This window comes from Marmota monax, unplaced genomic scaffold, assembly GCF_021218885.2.
Source record: "Marmota monax isolate L192 unplaced genomic scaffold, Marmota_monax_Labrador192_F-V1.1 WCK01_AAM20220418_F8-fsc00050, whole genome shotgun sequence".
In the NCBI taxonomy this organism is placed as follows: Eukaryota; Metazoa; Chordata; class Mammalia; order Rodentia; family Sciuridae; genus Marmota; species Marmota monax.
The window spans coordinates 10,869-23,643 of NW_026694552.1; the positions used below are offsets into that span (position 1 = coordinate 10,869).

Below are 12,775 nucleotides of genomic sequence, written 5' to 3' on the forward strand. Positions count from 1 at the left end.
TATTTCAAAGCTGTCTCCCAACAATTGTCTTCAGAAGCATTAGGACAAGTTTAAGCAAAAGAAAACTACAGATTCCTGTATCCACATTCCCTAAATTATGATTCAAGTTTAAAATAGGACCTCTAAATGTCCATTTTTCAAAAGCTTCCTGTGTGATCTATATGTGCAACCAGGCTCAGCCATTGATGCAGAACACAGTCATGTCTTGATTGGATTTGCATTGATGAAAGTACTGAAATGACAAATTTAAAGCACCAGAATCTTATTAGATCCTGAATGTATGGATTTGAAGATGGGTATTGAGGTCCAAAATCAAAAGCATTTCTCCAGTGAGGTCACGGCTTGAGAATACCATTAGCTTTTCCCAGGAATGGGAAGGCCTTGTTATCCAGAGTTTCCACATGCTTGTCACTTGCTCTCACCATATAATTCAGCACTGCTGTAATCACATTCACCACAGGCACAAATTGCCTGCTGGCCCAAGAGTCTGATTAGAAGCCAAAGAATTTCCTAACCAATTGTTCAACTGGAAGAGTGTATTGCTTATCACATAACAGAGTTGCAGGCCTAAATACTGAATAGCAATCAACTTAAATCTTCAAACCTGGCTTCTACTTCTCCCTTAACTTGTAAAAAAATTAAATAAATAAATAAAATTCTTGACTTACTTAAATGTTTACACTTTACAGCTTTTCCAGTTTTGCAGACCTTAGCACATAATCTCAGTCATCATGAAAAAATTCACCTGCCCAGTTTTTTTGTCTGGTGGTACCAAGGCAACATAATCCAACACTATGACCTTGAAAGAGAGAAGTTTTTGGCTACTCATGATGGTGCATGCCTATAGTCCCAGTGACTTGAGAGGCTGAGGTAAGCGGATTGAGAGTTCAAAATCTATCCTCAGAAATTTAGGGAAGCCCTAAGCAACACAGCAAGACTTTGTTGCTAAATAAAATATAGAAAGGGCTGGTAATGTTTCTCAGTGATTGAGGACACCTGTGTTTAATCTATAGTACAAAAAAAAAAAAAGAAGTACAGTCTTTGCTTTCAAACTACACCTCTCCTCCTCCTTCTCCTCCTCCCCCTCCTCCTCCTCCTCCTCCTCCTCTTCCTCCTCTTCCTCCTTCTCCTCCTCGTCCTTCTTTTCTTCTTCTTCTTCTTTTTTTTTCTATCAAGGATTGAACACAGGGGTTTCTCAACCACCTGAACCATCTACCTAGCCATTTTCTGTATTTTTTAAATTTTAATACAGGCTATTGCTAAGTTGTTGAGGCTGGTTTTAATTTGATATCCTCCTGCCTCAGCCTCCTGAACCACTGGGATTACACATATAGAGCACATTTTTTTTTTCACATCTCTGGTTGTATACAAAGTATATGCACACCAATTTGTGCTTTATACATCTACTTTGAATAATGATGACCATCACATTCCACCATCATTTCTAACCTCATACCCCCTCCCACCCCTCTGCCCTATCTAGAGTTCCTCTATTTCTCCCATGGTCCTCCTCCCTACCCACTATGAATCAGCCTCCTTTTATCAGATAAAACATTTGGCATTTGGTTTTTTGGGATTGGCTAACTTCACTTAGTATTATCTCCTCCAACTCCATCCATTTACCTGCAAATGCCATGATTTTATTCTCTTTTATTGCTGGGTAATATTCCGTTGTGTATATATGCCACATGTTTTTTTTATCCATTCACCTACTGAAGGGAATCTAGGTTGGTTGCACAGTTTAGATATTGTGAATTGTGCTGCTATAAACATTGATGTGCTGTGTTCCTGTATTATGCTGTTTTCAAGCCCTTTGTGTATAGACCAAGGAGAGGGATAGCTGGATCCAATGGTGGTTCCATTCCCAATTTTCCAAGGAATCTCCATACTGCTTTCCATATCGACTGTACCAACTTACAGTCCCACCAGTACTGTTTGTGTGTACCTTTTCCCCCACATCCTCACCAACACTTATTGTTGTTTGTGTTCATATTAGCTGCCATTCTCACTGGAGTGACATGAAATCTTACAGTTGTTTTGATTTGCAATTCTCTAATTGCTAGTGATGATAAACATTTTCTCATATATTTGTTAATTGATTATATATCATCTTCTGCGAAGTGTCTGTTCAGGACCTTGGCCCAGTTATTGATTGGGTTATTATTATTATTATTATGATTATTATTATTGGTGTTTAGCTTTTTGTGTTCTTTATATACTCTAGAGATTTGTGCTCTATTTGATGTGTGAGGAGTAAATTTTGCTCCCAAGGTGTAAGCTCTCCATTCATCACACAGATTGTTTCTTTTGCTGATAATAAACTTTTTTAGTATGAATCCATTCATTTATTGATTCTTGGTTTTAATACTTGCACCACAGGAGTCCTATTAAGGAACTTGGGGCCTAATCCCTCATGATGGAGATTAGGGCCTACTATTCTGTAACATTGGTCTACTTTTTTGTTTTGGTGCCAATACCATGCTGTTTTTTTTTTTTTTAAACATTCCTTTGTAGTATAGCTTAAGGTCTGGTATAGCAGAGCCACCTGCTTCACTCTGCTAAGGATTGCTTCAGCTATTCTGGGTCTCTTATTTTTCCAGATGAATTTCATGACTGCTTTTTCTATTTCTATGAGGAATACCATTGTGATTTTGATCAGAATTGCATTAAATCTGTACAATGCTTTTGATAGTATGATCATTTTGATAATATTAGTTTTAGCTATCCAAGAGCAAGGTAGATCTTTCCATCTTCTAAGGTTTTCATTAATTTCTTTTTTTAGGCTTTTGTGGTTTTCATTGTATAGATCTTTCACCACTTTCATTAAGTTGATTCCCAAATATTTTTATTTTATATTCTTTGAGGTTATTGTAAATGGGGTAGTTTTCCTCATTTTTCTTTCTGAAGATTTGTCTCTGATATACAGAAATGCCTTTGTTTTATGGGTGTTGATTTTATTTCCTGGTAGTTTGCTGAAATCATTTACTAGTTCTAGAAGTTTTCTGTGGAAAAATTTGGGTCTTCTAGGTATAGAATCATATCATCAGCAAATAGTGATAATTTGAGTTCTTCTTTTCCTATGTGTATCCCTTTAAATTCTTTCACCTGTCTAATTGCTCTGGTCACTCTTTCAAGAACTATGTTAAATAGAAGTGGTGAAAGAGGGCATCCCTGTCTTTTTCCAGTTTTTCAGAGGGAATGCATTCACTTTTTCTACATTTATTATGATGTTAGCCTGGGGCTTAGCATAGATAGATTTTATGATATTGAGATATGTTCCTGTTATCCTTAGTTTTCCTAGTGTTTTTGAATATAAAGCGATGCTGTATTTTGTCAAAAGCTTTTTCTGCATCTATTGATATGATCATATAATTTTTATCTTTAAGTCTATTGATGTGATGAATTACATTTATTGATTTTCAAATGTTGAACCACCCTTGCATCCCTGGGATTAACCCCACTTGATCGTGGTGCATATCTTTTTGATATGTTTTGTATTCAATTTGTCAGAATTTTATTCAGAATTTTTGCATCTATGTTCATTAGAGATATTTCTGAAGTTTTCTTTTTTGATGTGTCTATGCCTGGTTTTGGAATCAGAGTCATATTGGCCTCATAGAATGTGTTTGGAAGTGCCCCCTCTTTTTGTAATTCCTGAAATAATCTAAAGAGTATTGGTATTAGTTCTTTTTTAAAGGTCTTGCAGAATTCCACTGTGTATCCATATGGTCCTGGGGTTTTCTTGATTGTTAGGCTTCTGATGGCATCTTCTATTTTGTCACTTGAAATTGATCTCTTTAAATTGTGTATATCATACTGATTCAATTTGGGCAAATTATATCACTCTAGAAATTTGTCAATGCCTTCATTGTTTTTTTAGTTTTTTGGAGTACAAGTTTTCAAAATAATTTCTAATTATCTTCTGAATTTCTGTGGTGTCTGTCTTGATATTTTCTTTTTCACCACGTACGTTAATAATTTGAGTTCACTCTCTCCTTCTCTTCATTAACATGGCTAAGGGTCTGTCAATTTTATTTATTTTTTTTCAAAGAACTAACTTTATATTTTGTCAATATTTTCAATTGTTTCTTTTGTTTCAATTTTGTTGATTTCAGCTCTGATTTTAATTATTTCCTGTCTTCTGGTGCTTTTGGTGTTGATTTGTCCTTCTTTTTCTAGGTCTTTGAAATGTAATGTTAAATCATTTATTTGTTGTCTTTTTCTTCTTTTAAGGAATGAACTCCATGCAATGAACTTTGCTCTTAGAACTGCCTTCATAGTGTCCCAGGGATTTTGATATGTTGTTGCTGTGTTCTCATTCACCTCTATTTTTTTTTAAATCTCCTCTTTAATATATTCTGCAACCCACTATTCATTCAGTAGCATATTACTCCAGGTGTTGGAGTAGCTTTTATTTCTTATTTTATCATTGATTTCTAATTTCATTCAATTATGATCTGATAGAATTCAGGGTAGTATCTCTGCATTTTCATATTTGCTAAGAGTTGCTTTGTAACATAATATATGTTCTATTTTAGAGAAGGACAAAAGTGCTGCTGAGAAGAAAGTGTACTTGCTTTTTGAAGGATAAAATATTCTATATATGTGAGATAAGTCTAAGTTATTGATTATATTATTGAGTTCTATAGTTTCTTTCTTCAGCTTTTGTTTGGAAAGTCTATCCAGTGGTGAAAGATGTGTTTTAAAGTCACTCAAAATTATTGTGTTGTGGTCTATTTGACTCTTGAACTTGAGAAGAGTTTGTTTGATGAATGTAGATGCTTCATTCTTCGGGGCATATATATTTGTAATTGTCAAGTCTTGTTTGTGTATGGTTCCCTTGAGCAGAATGTAGTGTCCTTGATTAACTTTAGCTTGAAGTGTACTTTATTTGATATGAGGATAGAAACTCCTGCTTGCTTCTGCAGTCCAGGTGAGTGGTATGATTTTTTCCAACCCTTCACTTTTCAGTCTGTTGATGTTTTTTCCTATGAGATGTGTCTCTTAGAGGCAGAATATTGTTGGGTCTTTTTTTTTCCAATCTGCTAGTCTATGTCTTTGGATTGGTGAGTTTAGACCATTAATATTCAGGGTTATTATTAAGTCATGATTTGTATTCACAGCCATTTTTGTTTATTTTTGGTACTTAACTTGATTTGGTTTTTCCTCTGATTAGGTTTTCCTTTAGTGTAATACCTCCCTCTGCTAATTTTCATCATTTTTTTTTCATTTTCTCTTCATGGAATATTTTGCTGATGATGTTCTTTAGTGCAGGCTCTCTAGTTGTAAATTGTTTTAACTTTTCTTTATCATGGAAGGTTTTAATTTCATCATCAAATTTAAAGCTTAGTTTTGCTGTATATAATATTCTTGGTTGGAATCCATTTTCTTTCACAGCTTGGTATATGTTGTTCCATGATCTCCTGGCTTTGAGTGTCTGGGTTGAAAAATATCCTGAGATATGAATTGGTCTCCCCCTATACGTGATTTGATTTCTCTCTCTTATGGCTTTTAAGATTCTATCCTTATTCTCTATGCTAGGAATTTTCATTATAATGTGCCTTGCTTCAGATATGTTGTAATTTTGTATAATTGGTGTCCTGTAAGCCTCTTGTATTTGGTTTTCCAATTCATTCTTCATGTTTGGAAAATTTTCTGATATTTTCTCATTGAAGAGATTCTGCATTCCTGTGGTTTGAAATTCTGTGCCTTCCTGTATTCCAAACATTCTTTGATTTGGTCTTTTGATACTGTCCCATCCTTCTTGTATGTTTTCTTCATGGTTTCTTAGTATCTTTACTGTGTAATCAACTTTATTTTTCAGATTGTATATTTGGTCTTTATTATCTGATGTTCTTTCTTTCAGGTAATCTAGTCTGTTGGTTATCCTTTCTATTGAGATTTATATTTTGTTTATTGTATCCTTCATTTCAAGGATTTCTGAGTTTTTTTCCCAGAGTTTTTATCTCTTTCTTGAAGTAATCTTTTGCTACCTGTATTTGCTCTCTTATCTCCTTGTTGGAGTAATCAATTTTTGCCTGTATTTGCTCATTTAGGTCATTCTTTAATTCACAAATCATTTTTATTATGAACCTTCTGAACTCCTTCTCTGACATTTCATCAACTTTGCTGTCCATAGGTTCTATTATTGTAGTATCCTGGTTTGTTTGGGGCACTTTTCTCCCTTGTTTCTTCATGTTCTATGTGTCTTCTTTTCTTGCAGTGTGGATACTGGACCTGGGTCCCACGCAAGTTGGTGAGGGCAGATCTGGTCTGGACAACCTACTGTTTGGAATGAGTTGTCCTATGCCAGAGTCTGAGCTCAGGTGGCTGTCTGCTGGTGCAGGATGGACCAATGCCTACTGTGAGCCTAGGTCCCTCACAGGCAGAAGTAGTCTGCTGGCTGGAAGGGGCAGTCCCCTGCCAGAAGCTGGGTTCTGGCAGGTGTCTGCAGGTGATAGGATGGACTGGGGCCTACTGTGAGCCTGGGTCCTGCGCAGGCCTGTGTGGGTGGATCTGGGCCTGGCCTGCCCTCCCAGGAGTCTATTGGTTGGAAGGGGTTGTCCTGTGCCAGAGACTGGGCTCTGGTAGATGTCTGCAGGTGGCAGAATGGAGCAGGCCTACTGTGAGCCTTGGTCCTGTGCAGGCCGGTGTGGGTGATCTGGCAATCCTTCACTTCTTGATTGACATTTATGATAAGCTACCTCCTTAAAAGTGTACTTCCTCCAGCCAGAGTGACTCTGGAAAACAAGAGTTTTGACTTCTTTCTTTTCTAATGTAAGCATCCACAACTACAAATTTCCCTCCTTAGCACAGCTTTTGTTGTACTCAATAAGATTTCATATGTTGTGCTTTTGTTTTAATGTGTTTAAAAGTATTTTCAAATCTCCTTTATGATTTCTTTGGTCTACTTTTTAAGAGTATTATTGTTTAATTTCCACATATTTATGAATATTTCAATTTTCCTTCTGTGATTGATTTTATTAAATTTTCAGCATAACAGTTGTATGCTAACTTTTAAAACTTATTGAAACCTGCTAATGTATGGTCTATCTTGGTAAACATTTCAAGTGCCCTTTGGAAAAAATGTTGATTCTAACATTATTTGGTAGAATTCCATATATGTCTCTTAGGTCTAACAAACATTTTAAAGTTTTATATTTTCTTGCTGATCATTAACAGGTTTGTTCTAATCATCATTGAACATTGTGTATTAATAACCCCAAAAATTATTTAGAACTATTTCTCTTTTAATTTCTATCAGTGTTGTCCTCGTTTTTTAAAGTGGCTTACTTAACTTCTCCTCAGTGTCTTAGATAGGCTTTTATATATCTTTCACAAGATGTTTCCAGGTCTGTTGTCTCTGAAACCTTCATGAGTTGTGGCTACTACTTTTTCCTGCCTGAGATCTAACTTAGGCAAGACAGAAACAAGTTATGAATGGTTGTTTTTACATGTTTCTGATTGTTTTTAGATGTTTCTATAGACAGAATGAGGGCATGGAGTTTCCCTGCCATTTTACTGTTGATGCCTTACACAGCAACAGTTTTCCCTAGTAGCAACCAAACAATTCCATTGTTCTTATTAATATTGTTATCCCATATTTATCAAATGTCCAATACAATTTTCTGTTGCTATGTATCATTCTATTACTATAGTATCCCACTTTAACCCCTGAGAAAATTATAGCAAGCTTTTTACTATTTTATATGAGTAGTTATTCAGGCTCTAAATTACAATCAGTTATCTGTTCTTCATTTCCATCTATCTCATGGGCCAGCAAATTGTGACCCATGGGTTAGTTGTTTATTTGGATGAACAACATTTAATAAGAATATAGCCACTCCCATTCTTTATATTTTATCTCTGGCTGCTTTCATGTTATGCTAGCAGAGTTTGGTATGAATTAAAGTGACCATATAACCTGCAAATTCATAGCTGCTCCCTATACCTTTGAGAGAAGTTTGTCCTTGTTCTAGCTGGTTGATGATCCAGCTCCAGGATCATATCTTATTATCCATATCCATTTTCTTTGTCAAATTATGGTAGTATCTGTTGCTGATTAGGTTTCATGGGGAGATAATTAATGTGCATAAATATGTGAGAACATGTTTTCAGATTTAATAGTGGGGTGGAAATAAAAAAAAGAAAATAGATTAAGAAGAAGGAAAGGTTCAATTGTGATAGAATCACAGCAAATGCCTAAAGTGATACCATAAGGAGCCCTGAAGCTCAAATGGTCCATCATTATAGTTTCAAGATGTAGGGAAAGAACCAGTGCTTTATAATTTTTCACTGATTACTGGATTCAGTGTTCCCTAGGAAGTAAGCATGCTCCTGGAGGAGATAGTTCTCTAAGCCAAAGTAAACTGCTTGAGAAGGATGGCAGTTAGCTGCTCTGATAGTACCTAAGAATAGGCTCTATAATTCTGAAAATGGATTATGGGAATATATCACAGAATCCAAGTAAATTGTTGATATTTTAATGGATTTCCTTCAAACTTTTGTTCTCTATGTGCATATAAATATATAGTTACAAAATTTTATTTGAAATTATCCCTTTATTAATTAGTAAATAATTTTTCCTACTTTCAAGAACTTGAATAGCCATGAAAGATTTTTAAGTCTATTATGTTTAGAGTGAAATTAATATGCAATGGTATTGAGCTGTGTTATTAAGGAAAATTAAAGATAATGAATTTATACTTTATTTGAGGCAAGAAATAATACATAACTAAATATATTATCATACGTCTGTTTCCTTTTTCATATGTTCAAATTTAATATCAGTATCAAGTTACAAATTTCTATTATAGATAAAATACACACATATATGAGTGATATATATATATATATATATATATATATATATATATATATATGAACAAATACATTATTGTAGTGGTTCTCTAAGAAGTATATGTACCTCAGCTTAAGCTTTGAAAAAGAACGGATGCCTAACCTGAAAACACATGAAGTTTTATTAATGTTTCGTTTAGCATTTCCTAATCTTGTTTCTAGTTAACATCTCACTTTCTTATTCCTCTAATGCAGATCACACATGTATTCCATCTGAAGGACAGATATGAATAACTTCATCCCTATGTTCTAATTCATACCATTTTCTACTTACTTTTCATATGTTGACCTGTAACAGTTGCTTTTCAAAAAATCTTTAATGCGTTGCATTCCAGTTATCATTTCCTTTGTGTCAGATTTTTCTACACTTTGAGCTTGTGTTTCATAAAGAGGGTTTAGACAGCACTCAAATGTAGGTTTTATCTTTGCCTCAAGAACGCCTTCAGCAGCTTGGCAGATTTAAAGGTACTCTATCAATTTCTCCAGTTGTTCTCCCTATGTATTCAGTTCAAAGCATCTGTGGCTAAATTGTTTTCTTTCGATTCATTATAATACCTCAAGCACTTAAACAAATAGAGACAATACTATCTGCTCCAATCTTCCATACCAGATTCTTCTCTAGGCTGTTTAAAGCCATCATAGGATAAACATTTACTGAATTCCTGCTGAGCAATTTGAAAGGAAAATGAAGTAGAGAATTTCTTACTACATTAAAACACATAGGCAGCTATGGAAAGAGATAATAGTTACATAAAAACAACTAAAGAATGTTTGCCAAAAACCTTTGAGAACTCCTTGTCTTCTATTTATTATGTTTAAGTAAAACAGATTTTTGTAGTTGGCATTTTTTTTCTTTTTTTTCAATTAATACTAAAGCTTGCTGTGGACTCTAGTTTTATAAAACACAAGAATATTCGTATTAAAAACTCAATTTCCTAAATTTATGTTGGTGCCATTGTTGATATAAAATGACAATTTTTTTGAAAATATATTGGAGATTATGATTACTGTCATGTCCTCATGTATGGTTCAACCATAAATACTATCACTAGGTATATAATTTCATTCTATATTGTTAAGAGATCATTTATTACCACCAGATTATATTCAAGCTAAAAAGAATCATCTCTACAGAAAGTACTAACTAAAAAATATTTTAGAATAAATAGTCATAATACATAACTGAAATAACAGTTATGTGCAGCATGCAGATGACTACAAAAACATATCTGTAGTGATTATATTACTACTCTCTATTGACAACCAATATAATTGGAGTGATATCAATACACAATTCTGATTTGTTTATTACTTCCCAAAATGCTTATTTATATCTAACTACAATACACAGAATTTAGAAACTATCAGAAAATATTGGAAAATAATACACAATACCAAAAGTGTAAAATTTATCACTTCTATAGAAAAGTGCAAAAATTGGACTAATGTGTAAACATGTATAAGCATTCACAAAAAAAATAAATTGTGTTTGTGCTTATATCACCTTGGAGAATAAAAAAAGGAAAGAAAAACATTCCATTTGAATTTTTAACATACTGGGAATTTCTCTAGAAAATGTTAATATCCTTCCTCATAAGAAGAAAAAGAGGTAAACACCTTGCCATTTTTAATATTTGGTTAGTGAGTACTCTTGTCCAAGAATATACAAGGAACCAAAGGTAATTTTGTACTAACTAGAGAAGAAAAAATTATTATGAAATATAATTTCTCAAAGTAAAATAAAGCAGTTTATCCAATAATAATTAAACCAATAATGTTCTGGCAGTTTCTCAGAAAACCTATAAGTGAACTTATGTATTCATTTATTTAAAATTATTTACTATTGATGTTTATATTCTAGGTACTGTGATTATACCTATGTACATAAAAAGTAGTCTTCATTCCACATGTGAAATTACACTTTGATGAAGAGGAAGCATACTAAACATGTATGCTAATGACAAGTAGAAATAGAGGCCACAAATACAAATTAAATTGTAAAATGGCACACATCTTTAAAGGCCACAGTATGCTCTCTAGGAAATTACAAGGATTTTTGAAAAATTAATGATGTAATGGGGAAAGAACTAGTAATACAAGTAGAGTTCTTTAGCAGAAGGTAGGAAAATGTGGCCAAGTGGCTTGGGGGTTATAAGATAGGAGCAAAGATAATTGTTCCTTAAAGCAACAAGTAGAATAGAGTATTATTATAGACATTTGTAAGTTGGTAGTTTTGTGGTTGAAAAATATGAACTTTTCTTCTGAGAATTTTTTTCTTAGTGAAATAAAAAGCAATTTCATCAACTGAAATGGAAAATATGGAGGAGAGTTGGAAGCTTCAGGATACAGGAAAAGATAATGAAGAAGTTATTTCAGATAGTGATAGAATAAATTGACTTTTTAGGATTAGTAAGTTTACAGGAAGTGCTGAGGACTCATTAACTGTGACTATTATGTGGATACAGACTGGAGATAGCATAAGACACATTTGTGTTTATGTGTTTTTCTCCAGCATTTTTCAGTTTTTGGGTATAAGTGTGGATGAAGTAGGTAATGAATTGGTTATTATTATTATATTTTTAGGACCTTTATCAGAGATAAAAAAGAGGTATCAAGAGGTATAGTATGCATGAAACAATGTTGTAAAGAGAGATTTGAAGACATGAGGGATGTTGAAGATCCAGTATGTTCAATGAAATGGAGGTTCCAACAGGACTAGAAAATTATGGCAGTTGAATACTAGAGATAGAGATATTGAGCTGAACATTGTAACATTCATGTGTCACAGAATGGGAAATTTGATCTTGAAATTTTTAAGTGGATGCAAGGAAGATCTAGGGCATAACCATGCATGCATTAAGCTGCAATGGATGGAGGAAAAAAGTAATTATAGGGAAGGACATGAAGGAATTCAGACTACATCATGTTAGGTGTATCATTTCTATGAATGTTATACTCATTGAGAATCATGGCCCTGGTACAGTGGCACAAGACTGTACTCCTAGTGAGTGATTCAGTAGGCCAACGCAGGAGAATTGAAAATTCAATATCAGCTCATCAATTTTTCAAGACACTGTCTCAAAAAGAAAGAAAGAAAGAAATTTTAAAAAGGATTGGGAATATAGCTTAGTAGATAAAGAACCCTTGGGTATAATTCCCAGTACACACACACACACACACACACATAAAAAGATTTATGGAATGGCATAAGTAGTAGAACATGTAGAGGAAGATGCCAAGGTGTTAAAATATTCAATGAGTAAGGGAGAGTATCTGTAAGGTTGGTGGATGGCTATAGCAAGGGATGATAGTAGATGATATATGATAACATTTACTTTAGGGACATGGGTTTTAAAGGTAATGAGAACTAAGCTTCAAATTCTAATTTAGTAGTTTCTTTTGAGAGTAGAACTTATGATAGGCTGTACTATAAAAGTAAAATTGTAAATGTTTGGGGCTCTAATATTAGCCCTGACCTCCTTTAATTAGTTATAAATTAATTTTGTTTAATTCTGAAACTCAAAACTGTATCTTTAACATTTCCCAAGAACAAACACATTGAAGAGGTGCAGATAAATTTAAGAATGGTTCAAGAATATGTACCTTACAAACCACATTCTTCCCAAAGTGAAAAACCCATATTTGCATGACAGAGAGAAAATGTTATTGGGTAATCTATATGGTTTTCTCATCATTTCAAAACTTCGAGTAATTATTTTCCTCCATTTCATGTTAAGAAAAAAGAAACATTGAATGAGATCAAAATTTAAGCTTCTCAGCTCATCTCAACAGTTTTGCAATTGAAAATATCATTTTGTCTTCTCAAATAAGAGCTAACATTTATTGAACATTTAATATGTGTAAGGTACTGATCTAAGTATTAGTTTTATAATAATCCAAAATCCTATGCATTAAG

The 12,775-nt window shown here is 33.6% G+C and overlaps 1 pseudogene; it reads right to left on the reverse strand.

Moving 5' to 3' along the window:
• Window positions 1–335: 335 nt before the first annotated feature.
• Window positions 336–12,775, reverse strand: part of LOC124076721 (oxidoreductase HTATIP2-like) — a 146,120-nt pseudogene continuing 133,680 nt past the window's right edge.